The 10,573-nt window shown below is 41.6% G+C and overlaps 1 non-coding gene and 1 pseudogene across 1 annotated transcript; one reads left to right on the top strand and one right to left on the bottom strand.

The window, feature by feature from the left end:
* The first annotated feature begins 1,411 nt into the window (after positions 1 to 1,411).
* Positions 1,412 to 4,223, top strand: LOC147980128 (small ribosomal subunit protein uS2m pseudogene; annotated as a pseudogene).
* A 5,793-nt stretch (positions 4,224 to 10,016) lies between these two features.
* TRNAD-AUC (transfer RNA aspartic acid (anticodon AUC)) lies at positions 10,017 to 10,090 on the bottom strand. The gene has a single exon. It is a non-coding gene; the product is annotated as a tRNA-Asp (tRNA).
* Between the last annotated feature and the right edge of the window lie 483 nt (positions 10,091 to 10,573).

The raw sequence follows: 10,573 nt of genomic DNA on the forward strand, positions 1-10,573 counted from the left end.
ACTTCAAATCTTCGTTTTCGAGAGGGATGATCCACTCCGCAAATATCGATCGAAACTTGAACCCTTGTATAGGTATGCCATTTTAGAAAGCACAACAATGGAAATGGGTAGTCAGTATTGGTATAAGATCTATTCCCATGTTCCGATATTTTCATTTTATGTACCCATTTCTTGGGTAAAATCTCCCAACTATATTGGAAAATGGATTGGTTATCCATAAATGAAAATAAAGAAAGCTTTATTTTGGTTCCGCTTCTTGCTCTAAGCAGAAAGACTTGTCGGAAATCGCCGGTTGGGTTGGTCCGACCAAGAAAGGCATGGGAGTGGAGAGGCAGAAGTGAAAGACTGGCTACCAATAAAGATCCAAAACTGCATACTTTATATAGTTATGTATCCAGGATCGGCTGCATGCTCTAGTGTTGAATCGGGTATAGAACCCAGGATGCTTGGTTACAATTCCGAATCCGCTAAACCATCGCTCGGGGAAAAGTATTATACAGAGCATTAGTACTTATTCTGATCCTTTCCTTATATTTAGATTCTAGTAGTTTATTTCAGTCGTATTCGTATCCTTACTGCGGTTTAGTAAGGGTAACAAATAAAAGTATGCAGGTTCTATTTTATTGTTCCGAGACATATGATGATAGCATTGAGAATGAGAAATCTTTGCAAAATGCACGTATTATTAAGGAGTTCTGGAACGATTACTACGCTAAGCTGTTGGATATTGACAAAACGAAAAAGACTTCTAATGTTGATATGTATCAGGATGATGTTAGAAAGTTGTTGATTAATGAAAAGAAGAATCAAAATGGTGTGTTTTCCGATACTGAATTAATAGATTTACAGAATCAAATTGCAAATTGCACAATGAAGTTCGATGAGGATAATCTATTTAAAGTAACTCCTAACATAGTAAAGTTCTTGATTAATAAAGATCAGCCTAACGCTAAGCAATATCTAAAGGGTTGCCTACCAAGTAGCTTACCTATGCTTAAGATGTTTGGTATCTATACGCTTGAGGCTATAATGATTCATGTACTAGGCTTGGTATTCAACACTCTTCAGGAATCATCCGCAGTTAAGGCAGCTAGATTTATAGATCAACTTAATTCAACTGTACGAGAACAAGCAAGGTTTCTACAATACAAAGCACCAGGTAGTGGTAAGGTGGAAGCAGTACTCACTAGTAAGGTAGAATCAGTTAAGGATGTTGTTCAGCCCAAAGGTGCTAGCAAAAAAGAGAAAAAGAAAAAATTCAGTGTCATTATGATATCGGGAAATACTTGCTCCAATTCATGATTGAAAGAAATGTTCTACATATATCAACAGATAGGGGAGTAACAAAAGAAGATCCAGTGCTGGTTCTTAAGAAAGGTCAAGGGTATATAGAGAATTCTTATTATGTTATGTGCAATTTGAACATAAATCTGCTCCCTATCAAACTCAATCTTCCGATGCTTTGCAAACCCTTGGATTGGCAACCAGCAGAGAGGGGGTCTGATCCTGATACATTATCGGATCTGATAGGAGGTTACTTATGCAAACCCACGGGGGATATCTAGAATCACTTTCGGCTATTAACTTCCCATGACTTAAACCACTTCTATATAAAGTTACATAAAAAAGAATACAAGCAGATGTGTGATATTTTGAATGGGCTTCAGTCTCAAGCGTTTGAAATAAACAAAAGGCTCTTGAGATTTCTGGAAAAGAATCGTCAATGTTTAGTTGAGTGTGGGCTTCTTTTACCAAATGCTCTGGCTCGCGTGAATCCGACAGAAGCCTCAGGACATATTGAGGGAGTGCTACTTCAATAACGTCAAAGGTATTAATAATGCTTGTAGCTATAACATACTGTTAAATAAATTATTAAAACAGGTGCAGCAGGCTAGTTATGAAGATTTTTTAATAAGACTTGCGTCAGCATACGAAGGTTATCAATTCTATTTGCCAGCATTCATGGACTTCCGTGGTAGAATCTACCGTTCAGGTGTATTGCATTTTCATGAGCGTGATTTGTCAAAAAGTTTATTACTCTTTTCTGCCGATCATCCTCAACCTCCAGCACAAAACCACCTGTCGGAAAAAAAGAATCTCAGTCAACACTTAGCATGTGCTGCAGCCTTTAAGTATCCAAAGTTCTCGAACTTAGATGATGCCCTTAAATGGTATAACGAACACCAGACTGAAATGTTTACTTCGGACGAAAGTTTCATTCAATTTGCTGCGCAAGCTAGTGATCCATTTTTTTTCATAGCCAAGATCCTTTCTCAGGATGAAGGAGTGAGTAATTATCATCAGGTTCCAGTGACCCAAGATGCGAGTGCGAGTGCATATCAAATTATGAGTTATCTCTTGCTTAACTTAGAAATGGGTAGGAGAACGAATCTTCTTCCATCTTAAGACGGTAAAATCCAAGATGTGTACATGTGCTTGCGGGATGAGCTTAATAAATTCTTGGATACCAGATTGAATAATGTTAGTAGTAGTAATTAGAAGAAAAAACTCATAGATTCTATGTTAACCAGAAAGTTCGTCAAAGGATTGTTTATGCCATCTCCACAGGGGTCCGTCCGGTTCTTCCTCAAATGGGTTGCCTCAATCTTTATCAAAGTTTTGGTATCTAGCTTATCCAGCTACAGTATAGTATACTCCTTCCTTGCTCGATAGAGCTCTTTGAATCCGCTTCAACTAAATGCGTAAAATAGAGTAATTTCTTCAAAAGCCAGTTTCTTTCGAGAAGGCAGGAGGCCCATAGCGAGTTACAATAGTGCCAGTTCTTGTATGGAAGGCCGTAATTCCGGTAACCTCGACTGCTCTAAGAATGATCCGGGCTAGCCGGGCACATCACATCAAAGTTAGGTCATTTGTCAAAAACATGGCAAATAGCTCAGTTGGTTTGGTAAGGGAGCTATTCTCTCACTTAAACCACTCCCATATTAGGTATTCTATCTCGTCTTAAAGTTCCCCCGCATTACCCATAACTTACCACCTGTATCTCCGGAACTCAAATCGCAAAATGACAATGCTTTCGATAGTCTGTACTAAATTACTTTGTACGAATGCACATCTCGGCCGTCGGGTAGCTGATCACCATTTCAAAGTCTATATCCGTGGTTCAAGAAATGGAATTGCTATTCTCGATTCAGACAAGACACTGATTTGTTTACGAAACGCTCTTCATTTCATAGGATCTCCCAGTCGTCAAAAAGGCCGTTCCTTCTTTTTAAAGACCAATCATTTATTTATTTATGAGATAACGGAAGAAATGGCGAGCTATTTAAGAAGCTATTTAAGAAATGTGAATTCTCATTGTTTCGATGATTCTCAATGGAAGATCGGGGCGTTTTTGACCAAATCTTTTGCAAATAAAGAAAATTCCGTTCAAGAAAGAAGAAGATCAATTTTGGGTTGAACCAACAACCTGATTGTGTGGTTATTCTGAATGCAGATAGAAAGTCTTCGGTCATACTGGAAGCTGATCGATCACAAATACCTATTCCATCCTTAGTTGATTCTACGATCCCATGGGAATCCTATAAAAGAATCACTTATCCCATCCCAGCGAATGATCCTATACAGTTCGTATATCTATTTCGTCATTCGATCATGAAAACAGTGATTCTTGAACAGAATGCGATTAGTAGAGAAGCGCAATCTCTCAGAGTCACTTTGAGTACGGGGAAGTCCGCAGGAGGGATGAGATCCGCCTGCTACTCCACCTCTTCTTCTTCCCCAATAGACGAAGAAGAAAATAGGGCCAAGGCGCTATTGGAGATGCGCAAAAAATATCCATCGGGAGATGGCGCTGACGCTGACGGTAACGCTCGCAAGGCGGTTTTGCAGGCAATTTCTAAAAATACTTTTTTTTCGTTGAGCTCATAACCCGGTTTGGGCCGGTTGACTCTGAGAGCGATCGAGGGGTCGCGGGCTCACACCTTGCTTTTGCGCATAGGATCGAAGAGATCCTAGAATTTAATGGAAAGAGCAGCGGCTCTCTGAAAGACCTCATTGATCTTAAATTGGATTTGGAAGACGCCTCTAAAAGAGAGGAGATTCTACTTCCATATTTTTCCTCAAAAAAAGAGGCAAAGTCCTAGCGTGATACAAAAAGAAATAATGGGCAAGGGCGGGGAATGATAGGTTCATAGATGTGGAGTAATCAGTTCTTCATTTGAAGAGTTAGTTGGCTGGCCTACCGGCCCGCAGATGTAGAGAGGTTGCCCCCACCATCCTCTTGAACTGCGAAATCAAAGCGATTCCTGTTGATGGAAGAAAGGCTAATTTCGTTTGATCCGATCCGCCTATGCCAGTTCGAGTCTGGCGAGTCGCTATCATCTGTTGCCCTAACTTTTTCTATTAGCTCATCTTGTCCGTAGTGATATTTTGGAGAAGGAGCAATTACCGGAGTGAGAAAGGTAGAAAGAAGCAATCACGAAAGCTAGTGCTAGTTGTGGCTTTTTGTACTAATCTTGTTTGTTCGGTAGCTCGCATCAGCAGCTTTAAAAGGAATAGAAAACGAGGCTTTTTCCACCACACCAGTGGCGGGCATTACGCTCAAGCAGGGGAAGTCAATTTGACTGCTGCTCGAGAACCTGTTTGAACAAGAAGAAGTAGCATGGCTCCAGCGGGGCAGAGCCAATTGGCTACGACATGGTGACCGAAATACAAATTTTTTCCACCACTTTGCAATTGCAAGAAAAAAGAGGAATCTGATCAAGTACTTGATGAGCGATACTGGAGATCGAATAGAAGGTAATGACTTACTCGATGCACATATTTAGGGCTATTTCTCTCATCTGTTTAATACGCAATTCTCTTCGATAAGAAGGGTTCTCTTGTGTTCCAGGGTTGATTAAGCGTCTGGTGGAACATGGATACATTGTGTGAGGCCAAATTGCCTGACGAATTGATGAATATGGCTCAATATAGACTGGTCCAGGTATACCGGTCAGTCTTGAGCCACCAGGATAGCCTTCCACATATCCTGTTCCTCCCTTGAGTGGTAACTCTTTTCTAACCTTAGAATCCTGAACCAATTTGCTCCAAAGACTCTGTCATTGAAAGGAGTCCATAGGTTGATAAAATAGGTTTTCATGAAAACCACACGTAGATAGAAAAGGTAAGAGTTACACGTGCCAGAAGCGAGGAATACCGCTCGGAAGCCCGATTGAACCTGTCCTCATTCACTGCTATCTCCATATATTGGATGCCAAGCTTGAAAGGGTAATGGTCCGAGAGGATGGGGCCGTAGTCTTCTATTACGCACGCTACGCAGACGATATGGTCTTCGGCTTACCGAGAGGGGATAAGTCCACGCGAGTCACCCAGGGTCTCAAAAAGGTCTTAGCTAGAGTCCTTAGGGAGCTCCTACAGGGCTTCACTTCTACTGAAATTTCCAGAAAACAACCAGGGAGGCTACAAATTATCGGCTTGCCCCTGTCTCTGAAAAGTGAAGGTCAGCTCCACGTGGGTATTCCATCCAAACGATGGGAGAAGAGGATGACACTTGTTCGTATTGAAAACCGGAGACGAAGGGAAAGAGGTTTGATTGGAACATGTTCTACAAGAACTCCTGTGTAGAACACGCCCGTATCTATTCTATGGGCTGGCTTCAGGCCAACCCTACTGCTGAAGTAGAAAGCATCATATTCCGGTTTTTCCAACACTTGATCAGGAACCGGGCGCAGATATTCCTTGAAGAGAAGGGGATGCCTACAACCAATGCCTAAATAAAGGCATATGTCGAAAAGTGCAACTACTAATAGATTCAGTAAAGGAAGGCCCGGAATGGGCTGAGCTACTGCCCGAAATAGAAGAGGACGACTAGAGTAGAGGAGCCTAATTCCAATCCAAACAATTAACGAGGGAGTCTAATTATTTTTCCGTTCTTGATTGTTTCAATTGCACTTTCTTCATTGGAGGGTTTCTTGGAAAGTGCGATAGTTACGGCGCTTGGAGTATACGGATTGAATTCTTCCTTCTTCTATAGGTCTTTCTGGGCGGCGAGGCGGAAAAAAGGTGTAGAGAGGGAGAAGGTACATAAAAAAACAATTTCTAAGGTAGAAAAGAGGCATCCACCAGTCATTGAGAACAGCTAATCCCGGAATTAGCAGGCCGGTATGCGAAGAGAATTCGGTATTGAATCCGCGAGGCCAGGTGAAGAAAAGTCCAATATGGGTGGATTACCTTTTTCTGAAGGATAAGTCTCTGGGACTGACTGAACTGAATGTATAGCGTCAAGATAAGAAGCACGGTAGTCGAAGATGTACCTTGTGGGGTGGGGTACGAGTAGACCAGACCAATGATGAAAAGCATAGATACGAGCATGGCCTCCCTGTCTCAAAAGCAGGCCGCAAGGGTGCTCGCATGAAGCATTTCTCACTCATAAATAAGTAGTTATCACAAATTTAGAAACATGCTCTGATTTCTCTTATCGAATTTCATTCAGATTTTCCAGTATTCGGAGTTGCTTGGGAAAAGGTCTAGTCAGGGTCGGTTCTGTTCGGAGTTTCGGGTTGATCGGAAAAAACACCCTAATTAAGACTTTTGTATAGTTTGTGTCAACCTGAGTTTGGTTAAGTGCCCGCCCGCCTAGATAGATACATAAGTGTCAGTTTGAATGAAGTCAAGTGTAAACCGTGTCAACAACGAGAAATTGAAGTGTAAATCTGGATGGTTTGAAGTGGAAACCTTAACATGCAAAAGTGTCTACCTCATTAGAAAAGCAAGTATCTACCGGCGATATATTCATTCGAGTATCAACCGGCGTCAACCAGTTGTCAAACTCCAAATATTTCGTTCGTAGGGGCATGAAGAAGTTGCTAAACCGGTTGTAAAGTGGCTCTGATAAAAACCATCATTGCTTTATTTTTTACTTTTCATCTAGTAACGTGCATGAATGGATATGGTGGGTAAGATTTGAAAACGTTTGACATCAACCGGGCTCTACTTTGCTTTTACTTTACTTCACTTGCCAGGTCATTGTTGTCGATATTGAGGTGAGGACTCTCTCTTTATTCTCGTTTTATTTCTCACTAAATGATCTAACAAACGCATGATTTGATTACTAAATATTGAGTCATTGAACGAATATTCGAGTAAATTCACCTTTTTCTATGAAAGCAAGGATTGGGCTGGGTTGCTTATTCGTCATCACGGAGCAACCCGGTACCTTTTCTTAGGCGAGCGACTGAGACGAGAGCTTTCAATTATGCCGTTTTGGTCAAATCCCAGGGCTCTTTCTGATTTGATTAAATACTTCTATGTTGTATGATAATAGAAAGTCAAGATCTCACTCACTTTTTCTGCTTTGTATTCTCGGCTGTTGCCTTTTTCCACATCGATTGCTATAGGGGTTCCATCCTCAACCTATGTATGCTCAAAGAACTGGATCACGGAACTCTCAGCCCTTCGCCCCAAGGCTACGAAAACGTTTCTACTCCCTTTCCCTTCCCAACGTCATATCTTTCTTCGACAAGAAGGAAAGATCACTCTCTATCTAAATGATAGAACCACTGGCACGGTACCTTTCACATTGGTAAGTCAAATCCTGGTGAAGACATCACGAGCAATGACACGACGACATCATCTCCACTTCGTAGCCCATCGGTCTTCATTCATTGAAGCCAGGGCATTGACTGACTTTCAGCGATCGCTATAAGAAAGACATAAAAAAAAGTTCTCCTAAACCTGTTCCTTTCCGTTACTACTACTTGGAATTGGAAGTCTAGGAGCAGGACTAACCTTTTTCTTTCGTTTAAATAAAGTCGAGATGTAGCTTTCTCTATCTCAAGAAATTATTCCACCTCCATTCATTGGAGAACAAAGCGTTATCTGATTAGATCCTTGCTTCAAACTCAACCGAATCAAGTTTCAGAAATAGATGTGGAAGAGGCAAAGGGAAGAGCGGGGTTGCCGAATTGTTTCTCAGAGCCGGACGAAACATCTATCTCTATTTACAATACCCTTACCCCCAAGAAAACTTTGTCGAAAAAGGTTGTCATCGTAATAGGGATTGCACCTCAACATGGCAGCCCTCAATTCTGCCAATTGTGTGTGACTTGTACTCTTCTAGGCTTCCTCTTTGCCTCAAGTGATTAAACTCATCAACTACACCAACCACATTTCTTACCTCAAACCTCTCTACAATCTCTTGAATTCACTCTTGCCAAGATACTTGTCCCCTATTCACTAAGAAACTGTTGTACCAGCTTTCAGCTCTCCCCCTAAGGTGCATAGCCGAAAGTTCTACCTTGTACCAATCCGTAACTTGGTACACCGAAAAGTAATGTTCACACTTTTGTATCCAAGACCTGGCCCCTTCAAATATTGGAAAAGAAACTCTAGGAGGTTGATGTATCTGCTGCCCATATTGATATTGATTTTGCGGCCTTTGTTCTTGCAGGTATTGGTACGGGTCATGCTGTTGAGTTGGAAGCGGTTGGTTAAGGTAAGTATATATTGGCACTTCTGGTTTCATGGAATTTCCAGCATAGGGCAAAAGTATTGGTTGGGAAAATGGGATATTTGGTATTGAATTGGGTCTTGGTTGTGGTGGTGGAGGTGCAGGATTAGGTCTAATATTATCATGTTTTGAGCTGTGAGGAAGGCCATAGGTGGCTGGAAACAAGTGTTCGTGCCAAGGTTTTGAGGGGGATAGAGAGGGTTATTTTTGTGATTGGGTCTTTTAGTTGCTTTGCTACTAGAGGTCTAGGTGGTCAGGGGTTTAAAGGTCTGGAATAGGTGTGAGTGGTGGTCGTATTCAGTACCAATGGTACGGTAATTGGAGGTTCAGGCGGTTCAGGCCTAGGATAAGAGCTAGAGGCTTGTTGAGGGGTAGCCATGGTTTCAGCTTCACTGGCAACAGCTGGTAGGGACATTTGTTGTGGTGTTCTAGGAAAATGAACCATATTGCCCCTAGTTGTGTTAATCGAGCTATGCTCTTCTTCAACGCTCCGCGCCTTCAAAAAAGTAGTTTTGTTGCTTGCGCTTTAATTTAGGAGTTTCAACTTAACTAGCATATGTGCATTTGGGTTGTTGGCATATGTCGGCTACATACTGGATGCTTTTCCATCATTGTTCGACTTGCACAGAAACAATGGGTCCCTTCTGGTTTCTTTTTCTCCCTCCAAGTTTGTTCTTCACTATAATGTGTGTCAACTCAACAAGAGTGAGCACACCCTTCCTGCTGGTCTTCTTCAACCTTTGTCTGTTCCATTACAACCTGGGTCTTCTATTTCAATGGATTTTCTTGAGGCACTCCCCAAGTTTTATGGTTATAGCTCAATACTTGTGGTCATGGACCGTTTCACTGGCTCATTTCATTCCTCTATCTCACCCTTTTAGCTGTATACCCTATCTTGTATCCAGTAGTAAGTCTACTCTTCTTACCCCCTCTCCTCTACCTTTTGTGGCCCATCTATTAGCTTTTTGACCATCTTTGAGTCATAGCGAGACGGCTCTATCTCTTTTCACAAGTACAGCCGTAAGTACAGTTGCGGGCGTCAACGATCAGCAGTACTGAGCTACGGAAAGTCTATCGAATTATAGCTACGGAAAGTCTATTGAAAGGACCTAATCAAAGGCTACTACAGCTATAACTGACCCGCCTATGGAATCTATTGGCTCGGCTGAACCGACATGAAATGAAAGAGAGGAAGGCGGAAGCTATTGGCAAATAGAGGGGGGATGTTCTCCGTGTCTTTTAGCCCTCACTAGACGACAACTTTCTTACTTTTCACTTCTTCTTAAGCTTGGCAGACTAGTTCCTGACTGACTTGATAGTGCGATGAGCTTACTTGCTCTAGTTCTATCCTCAGGATTTACTTACCTGAGTACCTAGCACCGAGGATCGATGTAATTTACTTTCAAAAAGATGCTGTTGATGCTAACACGCATATAAATAGATGTTCCCCACTGCTTGCTCCTCTTACCCGAATGGGGTTATATGCCTTAGTGAAACTCAGGGTAAAGTGGCAGAGGTATGACCTCGGGAAGAAAGAAAGATCGGGCGGGGAAAACGGGGTTCGAACCCGTGACTTCTGGCGTGATAGACCAGCACTCTAACCAACTGAGCTATTTCCCCCTTTCGTAACTACTGTCGATTCAACAGTCACCTACCGGTTACCTTTGTAACTATACCAAAGTAGCTGTACAACAGAATGCCCTTCGCCTTTAGTACTTTTCTTATATATATTATGTTATATACTAAATGTGTCAAAGCAATAGAACTTATTGAAAAAAAAACAAGCCCATCTTTCTCAAAAAGGAAGAGAGGGTGCGCCCCCCCAGAGAGAACCCCATTCTTTCAAGAAAGTTCTAATTAATTATGTAGAAAAAGAAATAAGGAAAATAGGAGTAAGCGAGTAGGGTCAACAAGATTCTAAACGAATACCACAAGTGACGGAACCGACGATGATGAAGAGATAAGGGGCGAAGGAGATTTTTTCTATTATTCCAATTCTTATTTATTGATTATCTAATTTATTTAGATCCATATTCATTTTCATTTGCAAATACAAACTCTCTTTCATTTTCTTTTTACTTTTGCGCTAAGGATAAGGGAACT

Source organism: Triticum urartu, chromosome 3A (genome assembly GCF_056163025.1).
Source record: "Triticum urartu cultivar PI428250 chromosome 3A, HENAU_Tu73, whole genome shotgun sequence".
NCBI classification, from domain to species: domain Eukaryota; kingdom Viridiplantae; phylum Streptophyta; class Magnoliopsida; order Poales; family Poaceae; genus Triticum; species Triticum urartu.